This window comes from Pan troglodytes, chromosome 23 (genome assembly GCF_028858775.2).
Source record: "Pan troglodytes isolate AG18354 chromosome 23, NHGRI_mPanTro3-v2.0_pri, whole genome shotgun sequence".
NCBI classification, from domain to species: Eukaryota; Metazoa; Chordata; class Mammalia; order Primates; family Hominidae; genus Pan; species Pan troglodytes.
Window position 1 is genome coordinate 10,951,997 of NC_086016.1, and position 14,558 is coordinate 10,966,554.

Genomic DNA, 14,558 nt, shown 5'->3' on the forward strand with positions numbered 1-14,558 from the left:
TATACAAGAATGTTATTTGCAAATAAAGTTTCATTTCTTCCTGTTCAATATATGTGACTCTTATTTCTTTACTTGCCGATTAGCCCTGCATAAAATCTTTAGTACAGTGTTGACTAGAAGAGGTCAAAGTATTTATCTTATTCTTATCTCCGACCATTGCGGAAAAGTATCCTTTCTTTCACCACTAAGTTGAATGTTTGTTGTTGGCTTTTCACAGGTGCCATGTATCTGGTGTAGAAAGTTCTCTATTACTGGTTCATTGAGTTTTTATTTTTATTTGTAATCATTAAAGCATTTGGATTTTCTTAAATGTCTTTTCTGAATCTATCGAGATGATCACGCAATTCTTGTTTCTTATTCTATGGATAAGATGTATTATCTTAGTGGGTTTTAGGCTGTTAAACCAACCTGGGATGACTAGTATTAATTTCACTTTGTCATAGTGTATAATTCTTTTATATGTTGCTACATTTGATTTGTTAGTATTTTTTAAGGAATTTTGCATTTATACTTATAGTAGTTTTATTTTTCTATGCTATTTGGACTAAATTTCGTATCAAGGTAACACTGGCCCCAAAGAATAAATTGGGAAGTGAATATTTCTCTTTTTTAAAAAAGTTAGTCAAGAATTAATATCAATTAGTCAATACCAACGAATGTGATTAATATTATAAATTATTAATTTCTCTAATTTTTATTTTCTTCCTTCTGCTTGCTTTAGGTTTAGTTTGCTATTTTTTCTAGTGCCTTAATGTGGAAGGTCATCTTATCTCATCCTTTCCTTTGTCTTTTCATTTTCAAAATAGTGTCTTTTTAGCATCAGGTGAGCTCCCCAGGTTGGTAGTACTCCATGTTTATTGCTGTACAACAATGGCAGGTAATATGTCCTGAAGACAATGGAAACTTAACATTCAAAATCCTCCTAGATTCCACCTTATGTGATACGTCTATTCCTTTGATTGGTCCTAATTTCTACCCTTTCTCTATTATCAACTATGAGTACAATGGCATTCAATGAGTTCTGTGAGTCTTTCTAGTAAATTCTTGAAACTGAGGGTGTTCTGGGGAAACCCCTGAACTGGCAGTTGGTGTCAAAAGTGAGAATCGTCTTATATGGCCTCTTCCTTTGAACTTTGCAGCTGGACCCAAACTCTGCACAATTTGGGCCAGAAGTCTCATGTCGACTTTGCAGCTTAAATTATCTTGTAGTTTGTCTGACCGTCAACAAATTTGCTTTCATCAAATATTGTATTTGTTACCCCAAAATTACCATCATGTTTTTTTCTCCAAATAACTAACATTGGGAGAAATAGCCAGCTGAATCTGTAACTCAACAGAAACAAGTGATCCATATACCATATAAGTGGCCATTTCATGTTGCCTCCTTCCACCAAATCTTAGCAACGTCAACCATTACCATGAGCCACTGTAGGCCTACCGGCTACAAACAAACAAGTGTCTTTTAAAAACACTTCACACTCCCATTTGATAAATTTCCCAGCAAAGAGATGCCTACTTAAACTCTATGCAAGCGGGTCATATTCCCAAAGTCTGGAGATATCATTCATGTAGTGTGAGAAAATCATCCCAGCGATGCCAGCACATTCTCCTTCCCATGATCTGCTTAGTTTGCAAACATGTTCAGGCCATAGGCGAGAGATTTGCATTTCACAGTACAACAATTTTATGCAGGGCATTGAAACTTAGATTGAGCATTTTCGTACAGTCACACATCACTGACTGTTAGGGATACGTTCTAACAGATGCATCCATAGGCAATTTCATCGTTTTGTAAACATCACAGAGAATATTACAAACACCTAGATTTTACAGTCTACCAAGTCTAGGTTATATGGTAGAGCCTCTCTCTCCTAGGCTACAAACCTGTGTACTACATTACTGTACTGAATACCGCAGGCAATAAGAACACAGTGATAAGAGTTTATGTATCTAAACATACTTAAACATAGAAAAGTATGTAAAAATATGTATTATAATCTCATGGACCACTTTTGTATATGTAATCCATCTTTGACAGAAATGTTATTATGCATTACATGACTCTATGACAAAAATAAAATAACACATTGTAAAAAATGTACACATGTACCAAACATATTATAAAAATAAAAATATTCAGTGTAAGAATTTGTAGTGATCACAAAATATTCACAGCTTATACTTTAGTACATTTGCAAAAGCCTAGTGCAAATACTGTTTATTTCTGTGTGTATATTAAACATGTATATAATAAATATTTTTCAGGTTCAACAATATATATCAATCCTACTGACTCTTATAAATATTAAAATCAATTAGTAAATTAATGTATATATATACACACATGTGTATCAGTGTGTGTGCATGTATGGTTGTGAATGTAATTGTATGTGTGTGTAAATGTAATTGGATGCATCCTAATATTTATTCTTACCTACAAGATTTCCAAGATTCATTTATTATCTTTAGATGATGTGCATTTAAAGATTTACCAAATAAAACTCTAATCGTGGAAAATATCAAGATGTTATTAAATTCATCTTGTGCACATAATTGTTTCTTTAAATTTATGTTTCTTGCAAAACTTGCATTAACGCTCACGCATAAAATAATTTTGTAAATAAAAAATGAAAACATTTTCTCGGTCTTTAATTCTTAATAATGATTTCTCTCCAATAATTAATGTGAATTGATTCTTAATTCTTAACTATAGAATAATGTTGCCCTTCAGAGTTCTGAAACTTTTGCATGTTGTATACATTTCACTAACTAGAACAACTTCTGAAATATTGGCATTAATTAATGTCACTCAGCAATTATTGATTTCAAAGAATTTAAGTACCATTCATATTCTGAATCACAAGGGTATTTTGGCATCTAATTTAATCAAGCTCTTTGTATCATCATCTACACGTTAATTACTTAACAAACATTTCTCTGTGTGAGAAAGATTGAGCAGGTTATTGTGCTTTGTTAATATGCAACTTTTGCTTAATCTAGAGATAGGCAATGCTCCCTGTAAGGGACAAAGAGAAAAATGAATGAGCAATAGAGATGTGACAGGCATGGAAAAAGACAATACATTTATAAAACAAATAGGGCCACAGATGATGATAATGGGGATAAATCTTGAGATACTGACTCAGTTTATAACCGCACTGTGTAATAGAGCAAATCATTTGTTAATTTTTTTACAAATGGAATTTAATTAAGATGAATACAGTATTTTAAACAAGGCTAGTCACCTTAAAATAAAATAGTGGAATAAAGTGATAAAACCGATGTAAGAATCATATTTTATAAAGAATTTTTTCATGTAATTTAATATTAGTTTATTTAAAATCACCCTAATCAAAATAATAGTATCTTAATTAACAATCATCAGAAGCTTAACTAATTTTTACTTTATAATACTAGGTTTAAAAATTCTTAACTATATTTTTAATCATATATGCTTATATATAAAATAGACATAGGATATATATTTACATGTTCACAATATTATATTGTAATTGTTCCTATGGATGTGGTTTTTCCATAGAATTAATAAGTACTTTTAAAAGGTTTCAATTTCAATGATATATATGTTTGATTTTTCTTTGACAAAGCATACATATATTGATAGGTAATAATATGAAAATCTTCTAAAGACATTACAGGAACATGAAAATGTAATTAAATACTCAATAATTTCTAATGTTTTATGTAAGCAGAACACATTTAACTGAAAATTGCTTTTACATAATACTCAAAAGAGACTAAAAACATTTTAACTAGCGGAGTAAGTCTTCAAATTGATAATCTGAACTATATAAGAGTAGAAACTTCAGACACTCAAATATTTGAAATGCTACAAAATATTTATATAAACTAATATTTAAAAATTTCTGTTTGTAGAGTGCTACACAGTAATCAATATAAATGACATCTCAAGTCTTTCTATAGCTTTGACCATATTTACTTCCTAATTTTAATTATTAATATGTTGGAGCAGTACATACTAGATTCCGGTCTTCCTTTTTAATGAGTAAAAATATATCCTTTGAGACAGCATTAAAGAAACAGCACCTTGTATAAATTCAATGCAAAGAGACAAGATATTCTTGATTCTGAAGTCTTGTTCTTTGATACAGCAATGTAATTAATAAGAAGAAGAAAAGCAGGACATAGATGTGGAGTCTATTTTAATCAAAAATTGTCTATAGATTTTGATGATAAAATTTAAAAATCTACTATATTTAGTTAGTTAGAAAAAACTAGGTTGTGGGAACATATTTGGTCAATAAAACACCCTTACCAGATGCTGACAAGAAAAAAGTTAGGTACCACCTTTCTTCTCTGCAGATGGCCTGAGATGGGTTAATTTGAAAGAATGCTTCCAAACCTGAGGTGACCCCTGAGAACAGCATAATCCACTGCTGTCTCCTACATTCAGGTTCTCAGTTTTTGCTCTTTAAATTTTGAGGGGAGAGAAGCCAGTCCTTTAAACCGATCTTCAGCATGATGGCAGAGCCAAGGAGTGTGGACAGGTGGCACGATGTCTGACTTTGTTCCAGCAGCCATTTGGGCTTTCTCTGGGTCTTCTGTGCCCTAGGGATAGCACCACTATTGAAGACATGTCTTTGTGACATTCTCTATGCCAGGAAATCCCAACACATTTTCCTTGCAACTGATGAAAGGAATAAAAATAAACCAAGAGGTGTGCTGTTTGTTTCTGTTTCCTCCTTTCTGCAGCCCTTCTTGATCATCTAATATTTTTAAATACATTGTCGATCACCAAAAGGAGCATAAGGGCTTTATTGGTTTGTAGCAGATGTATTAATAGCCCAGCCCCTATTCCTTACCTGTAGCTGCTGGGAAGAAAACCATTCTTAACACTCTACAAGGTCTCATCTCCAGAATTTGCACCTGTTTCTAGCTGAGGACTTTCTCTAGCTGCACGGGAGCTTGATACTTGGCATGAAGTGGGAAGAAAAGGTGAGGGCAAATAAGAAGAATCTCCCTGGATTCAGTGATGTAATTCTGAGGCATGTTCCACATAGCTTCCCATAGAATTAAGTCCAGATATCTAACACAGGAACTTGCCTCTTAACACGTGTGGTATTGGCTTTTTTTCTTTCCTGTTTTAGTTTGTTCTCTCTTCCTTGTGTCACTTTTGCTGTGTCCTCACTCCTGCTTTAAGAATACCCAAACAAATACATTCATTTATTTTTTTAGACTCTCAGAACCCAGTTGATAGTTGAACTTGTAATCTATGATAATCAGCTTGGATGCTATACTGACAGGAAGATGGTGAACTCACCATGTCTAATTAAGATAAAATATAAAAATATATTGATTCATGTCCAAAGATTTAGAAAACCTAAGCGGCAGTGTCACAATTTCTTCTTTTTAGTTTACATGGTTTCTTAAACGCCTACAATTATTTTAAAGGAAGCCTTGAGTCTAGGAAAAATTGAGACATATGGAATAAATTACTAACACATTTCTCCTTGAAATCCATTAGATGCTTGATGATTTTTCACATATATTTCTGAATTGAAAAGCTAGTTGTGAATTACTTTTATCAGCATATCCTTATGTAATATTTTGTTTTTAACAGTGAATTGAAGCTTTAAAGATTAAATTATTCTATCCAGAGAATAAAAAGCAATTATTTCACAAGGAGAACATGTGTGTGTTGACACGACATTTTAAAATCTGGATTTTAAAACAGGTCCTATATACTTTTGAGTCAATTAGAATATGTTTGTATCAGTCTGTCTACAGTTTTACACCTGTCAAAATGTACTTGAACTACAACAAGTACCTTGAACGATTTTGAAATTTATGATTCCTCTGAAACTGATTAAAAGAATTATGGTAGAGTGAAATTCTGATTGACATAATTTGGGAGAGAAATTATTCCTTGGAGATCAACCTCTGCCAAGATAGTTTATAACGACATTGAGACTTTTTGATTTACAAAATTTGTTATATAAAAAATACTAAGACGATGACAGATAATACACAGACTAATTAAAATTGTACTAAAATTAAATGTCTAAATAAATTAGAAGGGTACGTGGTATATCTAACTGTATGTTTACATATCTTAATTGTGCATTTTATTCCTAGGGTTGCTTTTGCTTTAGTTTGTAAAACGCTCTTATTTTTATGATAATGTAGTATATACTAAATAAAGAAATATGAGGAAGTAGAAAATGAAGAAGAAAACATTAACTATTGTCCACCAAATAAAAATTGTGCAATCTCTAAGTACATGAACTATGTATTATTTGTACAGCATGTACAATGTTTATGCTTCACAGGGTGAGGTAGAGACTGCAAAACATTGAACCTGGGACAAATAAGAAAGTAAGGAAATTTTCTCAACATATTAATATTATAGAAAATGTTGAACATAACAGTTAAGATACAAGTAATGAAAAGTGACAGTATTTAAGGAGATCTAGAGAATTTAATCTATATCTGTAATGTGTGAGAAGTATTAGAATAATGCTTGTATTTCTGGATTGGCATCGATTTCTATTGAGACTGGAAACATAGAGAAGTGAGGGAAAAATAATTTAAATTGTGGATACTTGAGTTTTATACCTAGGAGTTCGAGAAATACATCTTGTGACTATCAAAGCAGTTGGCACAAGAGTGTACAAAATTCCCTAATTGTGCCTATGTGGAGAAGAAATAGACAAACAGAGAATAGCAAAACAGAAATAGCAAAAAAGCACAAATAAATTTTACCTGTATTTTTACGTAAAAGCCAATTAGAGAAGGAAAACATGAAATTTGTGTTTTATCAAAATTTTTCCCTTTCTCATAATATAGTTGATTATATTACTGGAAAAAAATTGAAGCATTGGTATGTTCACAAAAAAAAGTAAAATATAAGGTCAAAACCATGGGAATGCAGGAAGCAGACAAAATATACCTAAACACCGAAACTGATTTTGCCCTACGGACATATACCAAAATGAATGAGTGCAGATTCCTACTGTCATACATCACATAAGACAGTAAAGAAATACATAGTTTTTCCCAAGATAGGGCATCACACAGGAGCTCCTCCCTAAAGCTAGGACCAAAATTTCTATCCTCAGTATAAAGAAGAATCAGAGGTATATTAGTCCCATTTCACATTCCCTGGAAACGGTAAATAAAAATGACTTGAGATTGGACAGATTTAAAGAAACTCAATCATTAATGATTTACAGCAATTAATTTAAAAATTGTTTAAATGTGCAGTCCAAACATACGTCCAAACACCTTTAGGACAAGAATTAACATAATGTGGTCCCAGAATGGTGGTGCCTTTAGAAGACTCACACAAAATTCAAATTCTCTTTGGCAAATTTTCTTCCTACTAATACTCAAAAGTGCACAAAAATAATTTTCAGAGAAAAATAAATATTTGTCATTCAAAGGCATCTAAGTACGCAAGGAAATGATATTCCACCATTTGAAAGGGAAGTAGAAAAAGAGTACAAACAGATCCACAACGGTTCATTACTAGAAATATCACTGTTAGATTATAAAGCACATTTGCTGTAAAAAATTTTAAAATAAAATGAATATATTTTAAGGAGACTAAAAAATTGATGTAGCAAGTTTGAAAAGCAGTTTGTATAAAAATATAGTATTTTAAATTAAAAACTCAAAAATGAACTCATCAGATTAGACATGGCCATGGTGAGAGTTCATAAATATTTCAGAATGCACTACAGAAAATTTAAAAAAATGCAAAATGTGGACAGAATCATGAAGAGACATGGAAGATACAGTGAGAAAGTGTAGCGTGCGTTTAGTGAGTGTTCTCATAGAAGAAGGCAACTGGGAAGGGACAATATGTGATGGTATTTTGGCTGAAAGTTCTCTAGACTTTTGTAAGACATTAGTCCGCATGTTCAAAAATTCCATGCATGCTAAGCAAGCTACAATGGAGATAAACCTACACCTACGTATCTCATAGAGAAATAGTAAACAATCAGGAAGGGAAAAATATTTCAATTAGCACTAGAAAAATCAAATTATCTTTAATCATATTGAAATCTGAAAGAATGAAAGGTAAAATAAACAATATTATTTGTTAAGAATAATAATGCCATTCTGAAATTCTCAACCAAGAAAAATATTCATCAACCTATGACTAAATAACTTATTTAGAGACAAGAAACAAAACGCCACCAGCAGAATTCCACTAAAGAAACTAAAGTGATACTCTGAAAACATGCTTCAGAAAGGTTGATGTTCTGAAATCAAAGAATGAACACAGAGCAAAATATATTGTAAACATACAGATAGATCTAAATAAAAAATTAGGTGTTGAAACAAAAAGATATTTAAAATTAGATAGGCACGGAAATATGTATGTTAGGAAGCAACTTATTAGGGCTGAAGTAGTCAAAGACCCCTTAATTGTCTGACAAGAGCAGAAAGGTGAGTATGACTTTGCAACTTTTTTTTTTTTTTTTTTTTTTTTTGCGTAGGAGTCTCACTCACTCTTTCGCCCAGGCTGGAGTGCAGTGGTGCCATCTCGGCTCACTGCAACCTCTGCCTCCCAGGTTCAAGCAATTCTCCTGCCTCAGCCTCCTGAGTAGGGGGGATTACCGCCGCGTTCCACCATGCCTGGCTAATTTTTGTATTTTTAGTAGAGACGGGGTTTCACCATGTTGGTCAGGGTAGTCTCCAACTCCTGACCTCGTGATCCACACGCCTTGGCCTCCCGAAGTGTTGAGGTTACAGCCGTGAGCCACCATGCGCGACCGACTTTGGAACTGTAATAAATTCACTGGACATTATGCATTTCTCTGTTGTTCTATGAAAACAATAAAAATAAAAGTCATAATTTAAAAACAAGAAGACAGACCCTGATAGGAAAAAATTAGGCTATATATATATATATATATATATATATATATAACAAATTAATAAAACAAATTAAGTATAAATGATCAAAGATTAACTTAAACCTAAGTAGACAATGTTTTTGTTAAAATACAAAGATTGGCAAAATTAAAAAATTCCGTCTCTATCACAGTTATGAGAGGCAACTAATATATAAATTTTCAGAAACTTTGAAGTTCAAACAATACAGATAGTGTGTGTATATATGATATACATGCAAACATACTACATGAATATAATTTTTTAAAAAGTTGCTATGTAGACAAAATAGAATGCAAGTTAGAAACATTTATTAAAATAAGTTAGTCTAACCAGTGTAATAAAAGTTTTAAATTATTAAGAAGATGTGATGACTTAAATGTGCATTAGCCTGATACATATATACATATATATACACACACACCACACACTCTCTCACACACACACAGAAACACCTATTTAGAGAGTCAAATTATATAAAGCAAAAATATCAGCAAGTAAGTAGAAATGGATAAGCCCCCAAATTATTATAGACATTTCAAACACACATGCTTCAGTAATAGATACAAGAAGAAATTAAAAGAGTAAGTTTTAAAAGAAGCCACTAGATTTTAAAAAGGGCAAATGTTATATAAGGAACATGAATATTATAATTCATGTCATTTTCATGTTCATACCGAATACTTACAAAAATTAACATTTTCTAGACCATACCACAAATTCAAACAATTTTCACGGAAATAATGTGACACAATATATTTCCTAAACAAACAGCAATGAAGGTAAATATCAATACAATAAAGAAAGCTAGAAACATAAGTCTAATAATATTGGTTGGAAGCTATTTTAATAACTATTTAAATATTTTAAAGGTGAATAGTCAATACAAATGAACCAAACACTTTTGTAAGGCCACTAAGATGCATGTGTAATGTGTAATGCCTCCTTTTATAAGGAGTCAATCTGTAACATCACCTGGGCTATTTGACAACTTCAAAGTGAATGTGAGAAGGAGAGAAACAGTGAGAGAGAGATATATAAAACCAGTAGAATAAACATAAAGAATGAAGGAAATATCCAGGCGCCATGGTTCATGCCTGTAATCCCAGCACTTTTGGAGGCCGAGGCAGGTGGATCACCTGAGGTCAGGAGTTCGAGACCAGCTTGGTCCAACAGGGTGAAACCCACTCTCTACTAAATATACAAAAATTAGCCTGGCATGGTGGCATGCACTTGTAATCCCAGCTACTCGGGAGGCTGAGGTGGGAGGATTGCTTGAACGTGGGGGCTGGAGGTTGCATTGAGTCGAGATCACGCCACTACACTCCAGCTTGTGCGACAGAGCAAGACTCCGTGTCAAAAAAAAAAGAGGAAACAGTACATGAAAGAGCAGAAATAAAGCAACTGAGTATATATTTAAAAATGCAAAAGCTCACTTTTTCAGAAACATATTAAAATATTAAATCTAAGAAATATGTAGGTAGACTGATAGAGAAAAATACAGAAAATGCACAAAAAGAATTACCTGGAATGCAAAGGATACAAAATGTCAGCAGTTGTAGATTTTATATAAACAATGACTTTGAGTTCAACCATGATGGGGTATATTGAAAAGAATCTCTCAGAAAAAAAGGAAAAGAAAACTGTTATAAAGCTATGTACAAAATGTTAAGCACTATTGAAATCTTCCAAATCTACCAGTTATAGACTTATTGGTCTTGGACTAACTCTACTGAAAAGAAAAAAACAAAACAAAACAAAACTAAAAAACCTAAAAACCTGGATAAAATAGCCTACTGTGGGCACTGGCAATGCAACCAAGCAGGTAGGACCTGGGTGCTACATTCTCTTTCTCATAACACGAAGCATTCATACACTCTTCTCACCCTCACTCTCACCTTTTAATCTTAGATCTACTATTAAATGTATTCAACATTACTATCAATCCTTTGGTCAAAATTTCTTTACTCACATTGTGCTAGATGCACTTGCATAGACTGTTCAAGAAAGTGTGAGTAGTGAATTCCTCAAACTCTTGCATATTTAAAATTACATTTTTGAGCCTTGATACTTGAAGTGTAGCTTGGGTAACGGGTGGGCTTTAAGCCAATTTTGGCATGCAAGGGGTTGAGTTTATTAGGCATCAGCACCGCTGAAAATCGTGGGGATGCAGGCTTAATTTCAACACTCTTCTAAATACTTGAAAGTTATTATATAATTATTTAATAAACTCCTGTGTCTACAAATCGTTCACATTAACTCAATATCCATGATTAAACATCTATAAAATCAAGGCACTGTTATTTAGTGGAGACTTGCTGGCTATTCTATGAGAGGAGGTATTGTTATTGTAATCTCATCCTCTCATAAATGTGTATCATATTACTCATAACCAGCCCTTCATATTCTATTCCTATTTTGGTATTTTAAAATAAGATATCTTTGAAACACTTGAATTCAAAGAGGGAATCTGAATAGTTTTTAAAAGGTCAATGAAATGCCGTTTCTTCATGCTTGAACAAATAAAAATGGACTAAAGTGCTTCTCTTCAAACTTTCTGGAACATTTTTAATCTAAATTCTAAGAACAATCGCAATAGGTTTTAACCACAAATGTGAGAATAGTCTAAATGTTAGGGAGGAAAAAATTTTTAAATAATTTTATAGTAATTTTTTCATCATAGTGACAGTGTGCTAAATTTTTTTAAGTCAAATATTACTTTAGACATTTAAGTCAAGATTCTAAGAAGCTGTTTTAAAGTCCAAAATTTAGTTTCATATACAATGATATTATATATATATTTGCATATAAAATTAATATATGTAAGCCATGTTTCAAATAGTTGAGATATTATTATATCAAAGATTCTTGATTATATAAAATGCCAATTACTTATAGGCACACAAGCTTTAAATAATTACAAAGGCAGTTGCGGTTGATTCTATTCTTGCTACTGGCATTTGTATGGACATAATATTATGTTCTGAAGAATATTTAGGCAAATTTATCACTCATATGATCAGAAGAACTATGCAAGATAGTTTATATCTGAAAGGAAAAAAATCTTTATATGGCTCTGAAAGCCTAAATCATTAACAACTTGGATAATAATTAACATAAAAATACACAAACATGCCCTCTTCCTAGCAGTAAGTACAGAGTGACAACAGAATCAAAGCAGTTGGCTCCTCTTCTCTGCCCTTTCTAGATGGCACAATTCCTCATGAATCTAAGTGCAGTCATAGGGTGGATTAGGGTGACCTGCCATTTGTATGCAACTGATCTCTATTTTGGAAGTAATTAAAGTAAAAATATATTTTTAAAAAATAATTTCACTTTTCAGTGCAAACTGGCATGGTTCCACCCCTTTTCTTTGTAACACTTTTTCTAAGTTTGGAAAAGTAAGGTAGGCTTTAGTACGATTTTTAATAATAAGTTTTCAAAATGAGACTCAAAATGATGGCATCAACACATTTCAAGTCTGCTACATTTTGAATACACTTATTGGAGAAAAGACCTTCTCATCATTTTTCTCTTACAGGAAAGGAAATAATATGTACAGCTGACCCTTAAGCAACACGGAGGCTGGGGTGCTGGCCCCACTGCACAGTAGAAAACCCACTATAAATTTGACTTCCCCAAAACTTAACTACTAATAGCCTACTGTAAGCCTTACAAATAACACAAGCAGTCAGTTAACACATATTTAATATGTTATATGTCTTATATACTGTATTCTTAACAAACATGCCAGAGAAAAGAAAAAAGAAAATCATGAGGAAAATATATCTACTAGTTATTAAATGGAAGTAGATGATCAAACAGATCTTCATCCTCATCCTTTTCATGGGCAGGGTGTGGAGAATGATATAGAATTGTTGGTTTTGCTAAGTGGACCTGCAAAGTTCAAACCACTGTGGTGCAAAGGCCAACTGTATAGCCATTGAATAGCAATTTATTTTTAGAAATTAACCTCACTAAAATACTCTTAGAAGGATGCCAAGAAAAAAATGAATAAGTATCTTTGGTTCATCTATTTCATCATTTCATTTCATTTCATCATTTCATTTCCTCATTTCATCATTTCATTTCATTTCATTTCATCCTTTCGTTTCATCCTTTCATTTCATCCTTTCATTTCATCATTTCATCATTTCATCTAATCATTTCATCTCATCATTTCATTTCATCATTTCATTTCCTCATTTCATCATTTCATTTCATCCTTTCATTTCATCATTTCATCATTTCATCTAATCATTTCATCTCATCATTTCATTTCATCATTTCATTTCAACATTTCATTTCATTTCATCATTTCACTTCATTTCATCATTTCATCTCATCATTTCATTTCATCTCATCATTTCATTTCACCTTTTCATCTCGTCATTTCATCATTTCATTTCATTTCATCTTTTCATCTCATTTCATTTCATCATTTCATTTCATCAATTCATCATTTCATTTCATTTATTTCATCATTTCATCGTTTAGATTCATCATTTCATTTCATCAATTCATCATTTGACTTCATTTCATCATTTCTTTTCATCATTTCATATCATTTCATCATTTCATCTTTTCATTTCATTTCATCTTTTCATTTCATTTCATCATTTCACTTCATCATTTCATCATTTGATTTCCTCATTTCCACATTTCATTTCATCATTTCATTTCATCCTTTAACCATTTCATCTCATGATTTCATCCTTTCATTTCATTATTTCATTTCATCATTTCATCTCATCATTGCATTTTGTCATTTCATTATTTCATTTCATTTCATCATTTCATATCATCTCATCATTTCATTATTTCATCTCATGATTTCATTTCATCACATCATTTCATTTCATCTTTTCATCTCGTCATTTCATTTCATTTGATCATTTCATTTCCTCAATTCATCATTTCATCATTTCATTTCATTATTTCATCATTTAATTATTTAACTTCATTTCATCATTTCATATCATTCTTCATCATTTGATCTTTTCATTTCATCATTTAATTTCATTTCATCATTTCACTTCGTCATTTCATTTCTTCATTTCATTTCATTTCCTCATTTCATTTCACCATTGCATTTCATCATTTCATCATTTCATTTCATCATTCCATTTCATCTTTTCATTTCATCACTTCATCATTTCATTTCATCTCATCATTTCATCCTTTCACTTCATTATTTCATTTCATCATTTCATCTCATCATTTCATTTCATTCCATCATTTCATTTCATTTCATCATTTCATCTTTTCATTTCATTTCAGTGATTCATGTATTTAAGTGCTAATGTGATGCCCAGGAGACACCCTATTTCCCTTTGTAAAATACCTCCTTCAACAAAAGGCAACCTCTCATGGCTGGCTAAGTCTACAGGGATACCAGGCTCTCTTCAACCACCCAGTTTGATTTGGAACCTCAAACAGCACCTTAGTTTCATAAAAACTTAAAACATAAACACAACACTTGGTTGTAAGTGAGACAACAGTTTCTTGTCTCTTTCTCTGCTCAAGGCTTAAGGCCGTGTCTCCCCAACTACGTTCAGTGGAAGAAAAGATCCCTTGGACAAATAAGTTTGAGAACTGTTGGTGCAGGACTTCTCAGAACCTTTAAAACACAAATCCTCATCCGCAGGGATCTTCAGGAGGAAGATGGCTGATGC